Source organism: Prionailurus viverrinus, chromosome C2 (assembly GCF_022837055.1).
Source record: "Prionailurus viverrinus isolate Anna chromosome C2, UM_Priviv_1.0, whole genome shotgun sequence".
Lineage (NCBI taxonomy): Eukaryota > Metazoa > Chordata > Mammalia > Carnivora > Felidae > Prionailurus > Prionailurus viverrinus.
Genome location: NC_062569.1, coordinates 46938378 through 46951160, shown reverse-complemented (window position 1 = coordinate 46951160; position 12783 = coordinate 46938378). Strand labels below are relative to the sequence as shown.

Here is a 12783-nt window from a genome sequence, read left to right as displayed (position 1 = left end):
CAGGAGGCCTAGGGTGTTTTGTTTTGTTTATAAATCTAAGAAAGAGATTATAAGCATTTGTCAAACTATAAGCCAAAGTCAAAGCAGAAAGACAAAAAGTTTATTTGGCAGCCTTTTAAGTTAAATTTACGCCTTCCTGACTTGTGTCATTTGTGGTATGGGTGAAGTTTTAAACTTACTGTATCGTAACTATACCCCTTGCATCCCCAGCAGAATCATCAAGGGGTAACAAAAAATGCTGTTATGAAATAAGAAGAGACAGGGGTTCAGCTCAGTTTGGCTGCTCACCAGCTGTGTGACTTCAGGCAAGCAGGTTAACCTCTCTGCGTCTCTGTTTCCTCACCTCTTATCAAGAGAATGATGGCTCCTGCCACGAAGGCCTGTTCCCTGTTTAACACCATTACCAGGTGATTCTTTCAAAAAAGAATATAAGCTGGCAGTGTCTCACAGAGAAGACACTCGGATATGGTAGCTGGCCTCCTTACTTTCCCCCTGTTCATCCCGTTCATCCCGTTTCCTGTCTGTCCTGAACAGACAGACAAATTTCTCCTCCACACAGTACACCTTGACTACCAAGTTCCACTAAGACTTCCTTCTTTGGATTTTCTTCTTTCCTTGACTTTCCTCCTTTGGTACTCAATAGTATAGCACCAATACTCAACTGTACTATTCACTTTTCACGTCTTTATCTTCAGCTCAATTACACGCCAACGAAGAGAAACTAAGTAATTCTCCTTTGGATCCTCTTCTGCCCTACTATAATCCCTTGACTCTAATAGGTACTCAAAGTATGTCTGTTAATTGGTTATTTAGCAGAACACAAAGGATGAACTGATTTCCCTGTATGGCCTTATGGTTAACATAGTAGAATAGCTTTTTACGTGAAAAGACCTCAGCACTTAGCAAACTTTGATCCATTACTGAGAAACAGACACAATATTTTCTCCCAACACAGTATTAATTGCTCCCAAAATAATATTTACTTTTCAAAACCCATCCTCGAAACTCTGTTTCTCTGAGTCATTTCCCACATGCAGTTTTCAGTAAATGTAGGTCCCCCAGAAAGCATCATGCACAATTCTGCTTGAAGGATAGATTTTTCAACAGTCTCAATTCTTCTGGATATTTCAAATTAGTTTTTGAAAAGGTCATGCAATACCTCAGAGAAGACTCTACACCTGGGTCAAAGATCTGCTTGTATTCCCTGTTGTTCACTTTTGCTATGCTTGTCCTATCTCTCAAAGTCTTCTGGATGGGGCATTTAAAACCAAATATTATCTAATGCCACTAAATTGACAATGCAGCTTTCCCTGAAATGTCTGAGCAATGAAATTCAAATAACGGCTCAAAATAATTTGGAGTAAATTTGTCTAGTTAAAATTAGCCCAATGAACAGAGAAAGCAAAGAAGAATTTCTAATTTTAACACCATTTAATCTTAGTTACTTAAAAAAATGAACATTTTGTGAACATTATCTTAACAGTACAACTGAACAGATTTTTATCTTATCTTTATAAGCATAAGGCAAAAATCAGATAAACTAATAATAGAAAAAGACATCCTAAGTGTGGCTCTGACATAATACTAAGAGGCATAAAAACAAAAGCTGAAATAAAGCACTGTTAACATTATTTTCTCTAGCTCTCTGTAAACATGCTATAAAGACATAAACAGAGCAATTTTTATTATTTCTCATGGAAATACCCATCTAAAGAAATAATAAGTGGTAAATAGGTATAAATAGAATCTCCTTCTTGAAAACTGTCCTGATTTCATGGGAATCTGTCTATGCATGTTAAATACAACATAATCTATCATTGCTCTGACATTTTCTGCTTAAACTATGTTAAGCCATTTACTTGTAAAAAGCATGTAAGGACCTTAAGCAAAATGGCCTGTGAGAATGCCTCTAAAGCTTTCTATTCTATTCAAAACATAACTATCCTCACAACACCAAGAAACTGTTAACTCAGTGTAACTGCTTACTTATTCCCATATGGACATCATTCTGTTTGTAACAGTGTCTGATTATTAAGGAGTTTTATTTCCAGGAAAGAGAATCTCACAGTTATACTGATACGTTCCCTAAAATAGCAAGGTCTGCGAAGCAGAAATGTCAGTGGCATTGAGCACATTGCAAACTTACTTTATCATGTATCTGTGTGACACCTGCTTTATCACAGAGGCCAGGTTACACCGGTGTTCCTTTAATGAGGGACCAGAAGTACCTGGCCAACACTGCAACACTTCCTAGCAAATAACAACATACGCCTAAAGAGGAAATTATGCTTACTTCAGAATTACCAATTTGGGATGAAGAATTTGGCGACCTTCTACAGCTCCTCAGATCCTGTGCTTTATTTAAAAGAGGTGGACACAGAAATGGCATGGTTTAAGAAGTTAACACGCAGCGTCCACTTAATCGAGTTATAGAGTTCCTGACAGAACGCAATATCAAGGGTTTTTATCTTACTGATATTTAGAATAAAGTTCCTGATCATAAAAGAGCTCGCAAGTAGCAACATAATGAACAGAATTAACATTAAAGATTGAAATTTTTATGTAAAACTTTTCTTTTTTTTTTTAATTTTTTTTCAACGTTTATTTATTTTTGTGACAGAGAGAGACAGAGCCTGAACGGGGGAGGGGCAGAGAGAGAGGGAGACACAGAATCGGAAGCAGGCTCCAGGCTCTGAGCCATCAGCCCAGAGCCTGACGCGGGGCTCGAACCCACGGACCGCGAGATCGTGACCTGGCTGAAGTCGGACACTTAGCCGACTGCGCCACCCAGGCGCCCCTATGTAAAACTTTTCTGATGAAAAGTTTAAACGATTCTTACTATATTTTAAGAATCATTTTTAACACCTCCCATGCCCTTTCACGTCCACATCTAGTCAGTTGCTACATCCTATGGATCCTATGCCTGTCACTTCTCCCCCAGGGAACATGTCCTCCTTGTCACTTCCCATCATTTCCCTCAGTCCTTCATCTCTTTCCTACAATCTCTACTTCATCCTGTGCATCCTATCCTTCCTCTAAATTGTCACTAGAATAGGTGCCTGTCGGGTTACGCGCCTGGCCAAACGTCTCACGTTCCCAGCTGGGTGTCAAACTCATATCACCTGTTTCTCAATGCCCCCCAACGCGTAGTGCCAACCTCCTTTCCCACCTAATTCCTCCCTTCTCCCTACTCTATATGCTGCCCACCTCCCCCTATGCCTTTTCTCTCTATCCTCTTTCTGTTCATTCTTTTCGAGCCTCCCCAAACACTGGAGCAAGTGCGACTCTGCTAAAGTATTCCAAATGTCTGCGGTCTTGATCTCCCATTCACACTAACACAAGCATTCTTTAAATCTGCTTTCATTCTTTCACGTACAAACATGGCTTCTAGAACTGGGCCACCCTGGTTCAACTCCTTGCTGTGCTACTTATTAGCGACGCCACTTGGGACTATTAACCCGTCAGTGCCTCGGTTTCCCCATCTGCGAAGCCGAGATATCGACAGTAACCATGGCACAGGGTTGTTCTGAGGAATACATGAATTGATTCGTAAATCTTACCCTGGCACATAGGAAGCAGTCCAAAATGTAAGTAATCACCATGACAGTTCTTACCCTCATTACTATTCTTTATAGACCATTTCCAATTGGTTAAAAACATGGACATTTGAATAAAGACAGAAAACAAGCCTCATAATTCTACAAATGACAAAAAGAGCTGTCTAGCCATGCTACTTAATCCTGAAGATAAAGGTCATAAGGCCTATTTTACAGCTGCAGAAAAAGATTAAATGAGCTATTTTATAAAGAAATGGACAGCAAAGTACAACTTCTACTAATTATTATTTATATGTTTAGAACTTCACAGATACAGAACTGAAGGACTGGAAGGAGCCAATGGTTGTTCCCAGATCACATATCCAGTCAGATCTGGTATCAAATAAAGTCTATACATTGTGAAGCTTCTCTATGCCTACCCACCCCCCCCCCCAACCAACAAAGTCATTTGTTCCTTTCAAAACACAGACAAAAATGCAGTAAGTATATCCAGAACCGGAAATTTTAAAATGATAATAGTAACACTGATACCACCTCCTACATTTGCCGAGTGTGTTCCACTTTTCAAAAGCTCTCCCCCAGTGAGGTCTGTTTTTGTTGTTCTGCTTGCACTGCAACAAACACTGGGGCTTTCAAAACGAACTTAGAGGCTGCTTATAAGAACTGATGTATCTTTTCGTACACTACTTCCTGAAACTAAAATTTGGTAAAGAGAAATATCAATGAGGGGGCCTTTGGCTGAGGAATGCTGAGTCACAAGTCCAGCCAATGGTTCAGGGCTTTTCCCAACAACTTTTGCCGGACAGCAGGCCTCTATGCCTTCCTTTCTTTGTATCTGTCACCTATCCGGACTACCACCACCGACCCCAGACTATCTTTCTGCTAGGATAAGAGCTACCCATCCACATGGAGTGCTAAAAGGTCATGGCAAAAGTAATTCTTTTCTTGCAATCAGAGAAGGGCAGAAACAAATAAAATGTGAATGTCTCATTACTACTACCATCAACAATGCTGGCAAACAGATTGCTAGACACAGGACTACAAATTGTAGATACTATAAGCTCTGACTGGTCTTGTAAGTTCTAACTCTAAATCAAGTTCAAAAAATGCCTTTAACGATGTTCTAAATATGAACTGCATAATGCCTTATTTTGGCATTCTTGCTATTTAACATGCTTGTGATGTGTTTTGACTATTAAACTGTAAAGTCTCTGTTTATATTTCCTCACACTCCCACTGCACATATTATTGTTACCACACTTTTTAGCATTTTCTGGAAGAGTCTGTTCAGTCACAATCACTGTAGACAGATGTTAGTATGCTGCGAACTCAAATAAGAAGGTATAGATGATGTTGCCACACGTTCCACAGACTATCTACTTAAAGCATTTATTATTTTTCAAAACCCACAAAACTGTACTCCTAATTGGGACAATTATACCTGTGTCTGAAACCATCATTTAGTACCTTCTGCTTTTATTTCTTCATTTCTCTTTTATTCAATGTCACATGAGACTGGATACTCAGGCTGTTTCTGATTATAAATCTCCTGGCTAATATATACTTCTCTCAATGCTGCTCATCACGCTTTATGCATCTCTTTTCCCAAAAGGAAATCACCGCTTTTTCAATACATTTTAGCATTATTTCCCCTTCTTAACTTTAATATATACATTTTTATAAAACACCTCATTGTAAACAACCTCACTGTCACTGTCAGTTTACTTTCAACCTAGTCTTTGGCAATTTCTCTCCATCCACTGTTCAAATTCATTACCCACGCTGGTCTCCTGACACATAGTAACTATTTGGTGCTTCAACAGTAAAACTTATGGCAAAAGCTATCAATTATTCTCATATAGGACATTTGGAAATCCATATATTTCTACTAGAAAAATGAACTAAATAAATGGACTAGAACACATACAAAAATCCCGTGTCGGGATGCTAAGTATAAATGCATGAGAAATATGGAAATATCACTGAATATATATAATTAAAACTGGCTTAATAGAATACTTTTGTATGGTTGGAAAATAAAGAATAGCTTTTTTTCCCCATTATTTATGCGTTAGGACTGTTTCCTTTATTATATGTATTGGTCAGAGCTACATTAAGACTTAGTTTTCCTTATCTGAACTTCCAAAACCATGTTACCAAGCCACTGTTTATGAAATCTCACTTTCTACTTACAGTTATTTTCAAAACTCTTAACTTCTGCTATCAGACTGCTACTTCTTTGAACAAGTGTACTTTGGCTAAGTTTGGTAGATTTCACTGAGCTTAGCTTGCTATTTTTGCCACAACACATATTCACTTATAAATCAACAATACAAAATAAAATCTCTCAAATCGACTGTGATGTTTATTTCATATGATTAAACTTGTTCCCATGATCCTCGAATCTTGTTAGCTCTTTAAAACAAGTTCATTCTTAATAGCTCCCAAGCTGTTTTAAAAATGAAAATATACTGTTAAATGTAAGTTCCTTTTAAAAATTCTTTGGAGGAAGAAGTATCAGTTAAAGAGGGACAGGAGTTGATATCTGCACTGACTTTAGATTATATGCTATTTAGCACAATTCTTTTTAATACTTTGATGTTATTTAACATCCAGATTATTTGAATAAATTATTAGCATTGTCTCGGGCACACCTAGCTTTCACACAAACACTCACATAAAAATTGTGTCCACATGCCTGAGTATGTACCTTATCAACTGTTATTCACCTCTTTGGATATATAAAAGATATACTTGTCAATTTTTATTTAAAAAAAATTTTTTTAATCTTTATTTATTTTTGAGAGAGAGACAGAGTGTGAGCAGGGGAGGAGCAGAGAGAGAGGGAGACACAGAATCCGAAGCAGGCTCCAGGCCCTGAGCTGTCAGCACAGAGCCTGAGGCGGGGTTCGAACTCATGAACTGAGAGATCATGACCTGAGCCGAAGTCGGACGCTCAACCAACTGAGCCACCCAGGCACCCCTATACTTCTCAATTTTTAAAACAACGCCCATGGAGATGACAGTTTTTCTTTTGCAGTATACATACTACTGGAAGCATAACAGTTATTTCAGAAACATCTCCTTTTTAAAAGAGTTGATCTCAGTGGAAAAGGAATTCTTCACTCCATGCAAGATGGCTACCTTTCATCATGAGATTATTACATCCTGAACTGTTTTAGCAAAGGATAATCACAGAAACCTGAATAAGACCTCAAAAACAGTGGGAAAAGTGTCAACTATATAATGCCTAATACTATAACATAAATGCTTTCAAGATTCTTCATTTTTATGGATGTCACAGGCACCCATGTTAAGATGTCTCTTGGAAAACGTAAATAATTGTCTATAAAAGAGGTACTAGAGTCATTAAAAACTAATAATAATATATAAAAACCTATAAACATGTATTTGCTAAGTGTTTCTTTCCAGGATATAGCTGTAATGTTTATATAAATATATATTTGTATAATATGAAAAACACTACATAAAAATCAATTTCCCTATCTCAAATCTAAAAATATAAAATATGTCTAGAGACACTTAATGCCACATGTCAATAGCTGTTCTTGAATTCTCTGCTTTGCAATCAATATCTCTCCAACCATTAGTGAATATGCTCCATGACTCATCAGAAATGATACGTGAAGTTAATGGGGATCATGGTTCCCCCCACACTCCCTACATGCATCGACACTAATGGCAGTTATGCCTCATATAGTGGGAGACAGACTCAAGATGGCACCAAGCCAGGAGGCAACTCTTCTGAGGTTCTCTAAAACCTGCCCTGCCCGTGGAAAGAACCCACTACATCCATCCTGTCCTATATCTTTGGCATCCTTCAAGGAAATAAAAGTAAGCATGCTTTATATGGATAAAAAAGAAGCGCATTTTTTCAGCTTAACACTCACTGTGTATGGCAAAATGGACTTCAGTTATGAAAATATCTGAGGGGAATGTTTCCAAGACCTATGCCATTGTGCTTTGTTTGCTAGTCAGATGCTTTCTCAAGAATGTGTTCAAATTATAAAGACAATGTCTCCGTGTATAGAAATTCCTGAAAGCCCGTATTACCACAGAAACATATTTTTACGTTTCCTAATATTCAAAACAATGCCTTATACCATACAAGTGAAAATCTCATTCTTGTGAATTTATTAATTAACAATTTGGTCAGGAGTTTGTTTGGATTTACTTGGTGTTTTTATTTTCTAAGGAAGGAAAGCCATAGGAAAGGAAAATACATATTAAGCATTTGAGGATAATTGCTATTTACCAAAAACTCTATTTTTAAAATAAGTTTTAGTGACTCGTTTATGTTTGGTAACTTCAGGACAATGATAGCTATAGTGTCTCTAAAATGTTCCTAAGTAGCAATCATACTCTATTCTGGCCTTTGAGAGGTGTTAGGACTCATCCACTAATTATAAGCCTTTTCTCTGTTATTACTACCTCACCATTAAATCTCTAAACTAAATAGTAGTTTTGAGGAAATAAAAATAGATGTTAGGTAGTGTGTTTTCTTAGATTTTGGTTACAATGGATAAGAAAGACAAGGTATTTGTGTGTATAATATACTTTTTTAGCTTGTGAAAATAAAAGTCAGTTTTATTATTTTAACCAGCAAACTCACGAGGCTTTCTCTCAGAATTCTGCTCCCCTGATCTATTTGAGAACAGCACTGTCCAATAGAAATGTAATATAAGCCACATTTGTTACTTTAGGTTTTCTAGTAGTCGTATTTTAAAAAAGTAAAAAGAAACAGGTGAAATTAATCTAACTGAATATTCTACTGAAACCAATCTATCCAAAATATTATCACTGCAACACATAATCAGTATTAAAAATACGAATCAGATGCTTTACATTCTTCCCTTCATTCAAAGTTTTCCAAATCAAGAAGGTATTTTACACTTAGAGCAAATCTCAGTCCCAACTAGCCACATTTCAAATGCTCGACAGCCACATGTGGCTAGTGGCTACCGCATTGGGTGGCAATTCTGGATTTCCAAAAATACGAAGCTCTTGAGCCTAAAAGGCCATCACTTCAAAATCTTCCTATGTAACATCTTCTATAATCAGCATTGCTGCTAGGATTTTATTTTGAGCCAAACATTTAAGTGAATACATTTTGCTTCCTTCCTTCACTCCCCTCACCCTGCCTTTCTATTGCACACCCTGATGACTTTCTCTTAAGGGCGTAAGAAACCCCAGCGACCTATTCTCTTTAGCTTCTTCTAAGCAAGATCTGAGATGTTCTCAAACCTGTGCATCTTCAGTCACCAAGCAGAAAACCAGAAGGTGCAGCAAAAGGCTATTCTCTGTTTTCATAGAGAAATCAAACACAGGTCTAAGGAACGGCAACACCAATAAATGCCAAGGGCAACCTTTTTGCTTACAATAAAAATAGGAGATTTTATATAATAAAGTAACACGCCCTGCTTCAATGAGAAATATGATTTGACTCTTCCCCTCACCCCAGGAGAAACCTTGGGATACTCTGTTCTTGGTCTGGAACAGAACCCAGTGCCTCATTTCATAGGAATTCTGTGCCCAGAGGAAGAACAGAATGCTGGAAACAGAATTTAATGAATTCAACTTGGAGTCTTAAATTTGCCTCAAATGTGGAAATGTAAACACAAGCAATAATATTTTAAACCATGAAACACTTTGGATTCTCCACTGGCATGGCTGCATTGAGTACCACACTCGATGTGTATCTGCACGCAAATTTGTTCTTAGTAACATGAGAAAAAAAAATTAAACTAGGCACATGCGAGCTTTTCTGAGTCTCTTAGTAATAATAAAACCTGATTATTATGTCTTAAGTGACACTGTAATTATAGACAGATGGATGAACAGGTTTTCTGGTGCTGACCTAACCTGTTCCCTCAAACACAAAAGGCAAACTTTTGTAGTGCTCGGTGAGGGAAACCCCCCCATTAAACAAATAAAACTAAAAACTATGTCTACATCTTGAAAAAAAGCCCTACCAACACAATAATCCAAAAGAATTTCACCGCCATGCAAATACACCACATGGATGAGAATCAGAACACTGTCAGGTTCCCAAAAAAACAGTTTCTAGCTATAGCTGTCACCCACCGACTTTAAGAAAGCAAAGATACAAGTGTCAACAGTGTGCTTTCTCAGGCTACAAAGTAACTTTATTCAGTGTCTCTGGCTGTAACTCTACATCTAAGGCATTCTAAGTATCGAACTAAATATTCTCAAGATGAGTTTCACAGTCCTTGAACTTCCGTTTTAACCGCCTCAGTGATTTTTTTTTTCCTCCTATCTCAACACCAAGACAAGGAGAGACACCAACGCTCTCAGGAACCCACACAGACAACATGGAGTGGATTACTTATGCGGGTATAGACTAGTTATGTACTAAATACCCTCTGTGTATAAACAGACACTGTGTTCAAACCCAGGAGGGAGGAACAAGGCGTCCACGGGTGTAGGATTTCAAAGCGCCTTGCAGAGGGCCTGCAAATCCAAAGGGCATTAATTATGACTTCTCTCTGGGTGTATTAATTTGTTTAAGAAACGCCTCAGAGGACGGCAGAGTTTTACCATCCATCTGCTATCGCTTGTGCCTGTGCTGGTGGGGCACACAAAGTAAAGACAGTGGCAAATAACCTTTCTGGCAGCTTCTTACTCCGTTTTAATCCCAGGGAAGCACACTCCACGGAAACACACCATCAAATCCCAGCAGCAGCCGTCTACTCTCAGGGCCAGGGAGAGACTTAAGAACACAATGACTCTTGTAGCAACACCCCTGTAGTTGTAAAGTGCCGTGAGAGGGGCCAACACAAGCTCCACCATATACCTGCTCGTGTTACAAGCTCTGGAATCAAAGTATTCTCACATGACACATTACTACCAATAACAGATTCCGGCTCCATTTCAAAAAAAAAAAAAAAAGTTGGGGGGGGGGACTACATATTTGTCCTGCTTTTGTCTAAAAACCAGAACCCAAGTACTAACTACTTTCCCTCCTCAACCTTTCGTGAAAGCAATTCAACCAACTGCGGCTCCACCCAGAGAGCGTCTATACTTACTTTTCTTACAGTTTTTGAGTGACGCACTACAAAACGATGGGGGGGGGGGGGAGAGGAGCCCTCTCATGCAGGGCGTCTTCCGCCCTGTAAACTTGGCAAAAGGCAAACTGGACTGAAATACAGCACTCTCCATATAAGGAAGCCCAGCTAAACATGTCATGCGTAATTTATGGGTAGCAGGCAGAGAATTAACCTTTGCGTGCACATATTTGGCCCAGATGAAAACCGGGGCTGGATGGCAGCCCCCGGGGACAGGGATGCGGGATCTCTTGGGAGACACCGTGGCTCGCGTCTGATGGGCTCGCGTCTCCTCCTGACGAAGGTCATTAAGTTGTAAGTACACTTCCACGCACCTGTTTCTTTCATCCCCCCACCACCACCCCCCGCCGCCCCCCGCCTCTTTCTCTCTTTCTTTCTTGCTCTTTCTGCCTCGGCTGCCAAGCTGGAAGCTGGCTGCGCTCTGACAGTGTCCGCAGAGCCCCGGGAAGGGCGGCTCGGAGCTGGGCTGCAGCTGCAACCTCCCGCTCTCCCTCCAGCTCGAGCTGGTGTGCGAGAGGGAAGCCTCCACCGCGGCGAGCCAGCCGCTGCCGCTACGAGACGCAGCCGGCCGGAGCCTCCTCTCACTTCCTCCTTCAGCCATGTACAGCCCCGAAAGAGTACAAACAATGCAGAGCAGCGGAGCAGCGCGAGGAAACTGTGAACAGGGAAACTTACCTCTCACATTTTTTTTCAGAGGCAGCCCGACTGCCGACCGAGTGCCCAAGGCATTGTGGGAGTCCTGATTCCAAGAGGCCCGCGATTTAAAATTGAACTTGTCAGTTCCCGGTCACGGGAGCATTGTGAGCGCCACAACTCATTCAGCTGCAGTGGAAAGACTGTTGCATGTCGCTGTGCAGCCTCTTATCGCCGAGGTCTGGTTTCCGCTGCTGCTGCGCGGCCCCTCCCCCGCCAGCCCAGCCCCACCAGGAAGCCCGGGGCGGACTCGTCGAGCTCCCGGACGCACGCGGCCGCGAAAAAACGCTCTTCAACTTTCCGCCGCCCTCCCGCCCTTCCCCGGGCCGCCCTGGCGCCCCTCAACCGAACAAAGTCCGCAAGGGGTGGTCGTGGCCGCTCGCGGGTCGGCGCACCGAGCAAAAGGAAACCGCAGCCGGCGCTGGCGAGGTGCATCCCCGCAGCCAACCGGTGGTATGTTCCATCTTACACGTTCAACATTATTGCAGCCGAGCTATAGTGCAAACGGGACGCACCCCTACTACTTTCTGCTCCTTCCGACCAGCCGGGCGGACAAATAGGTTCTTTTTTTTTTTTTTTTTTTTTTTTTTTAAAGAGGCCGGTGGATGGGTCTTTTATAAGGAAGCCGGCAAGGTTAGGTTGAAGGTGAGAATCCGATCGGCATGAAACGGTAAGGATCGGATGGGGCTGCCGCCTTAAAATGCACCACACAGTTTTTGAACCTGGATGGCTCACAGGCGGGAAAAACATCTGCAAGGCTGCCAGTGTGTGTCTGCCTCAAGTAACGGCGTGTGCGCAGTTTTGCAGTTCCTTAGTAAAACTGATTGTCACACAAGCACAAAAACTCCTGTTCCAGCTTCCCGTCTAGCTTGTAAATAATATTTGGAATGTAAAACCCTTTCTTCCCAACTCCGCATTACATGATTTATAGAAAAGCACAGCCCCTTCTTTAAAAATAAAATGCCATTTTCTGAAATACTGGAATATTCTAAGGCACATAAGTCATATTATTGTTGGAGCAAAAGAAACCACAGCCCCGAATCATAATTCATTGGGTGTTGTAAGATGTAACTTGGCTTCCCTTGGAATGGAAAGAATTTGGGGTTAATGTGATGTGATAATGTTTTGGAGATTTGGGGGCAGAATTTCCTTTGGATTTAAGGAATTTTGATAACTTGTTCAATAATGAATCTAATTTAAACCATTGGTTCCATGTTTTGGACACAATCTGGAATGAAATGGTAGGTAAGGTGCAGTGTTCTTCCTACAACTTTATTAAGTTGTGTGAAAGAGGGTGCGGCTGGCTTCTGGAGGAGAAGGAAAAAGATCATGAAAGGTGCTAAGGTTCAGAAATAAGTCCAGAGGCACTAATAACAGACTTGAGTTCTGACCCTTGACTAGATCCACAAATCACTGAGTTAATACTG

The 12783-nt window shown here is 40.5% G+C and overlaps 1 protein-coding gene across 12 annotated transcripts in view; it reads right to left on the bottom strand.

The window, feature by feature from the left end:
• MBNL1 (muscleblind like splicing regulator 1) overlaps nucleotides 1–12783 on the bottom strand; it is a 207370-nt gene that overhangs the window by 172300 nt on the left and 22287 nt on the right. For 6 of the 12 annotated variants that reach the window (XM_047874830.1, XM_047874836.1, XM_047874833.1 and 3 more), the window contains exon 1: nucleotides 11339–11469. The exons of 2 other annotated variants lie outside the window; for them this stretch is intronic. The gene's annotated coding sequence lies outside the window, so the exon portion shown is untranslated. Of the gene's footprint in view, nucleotides 1–11338; nucleotides 11471–12783 lie in introns of those variants that run through there. 4 more of the 12 variants (XM_047874841.1, XM_047874843.1, XM_047874839.1 and 1 more) reach the window with 2 other exon arrangements.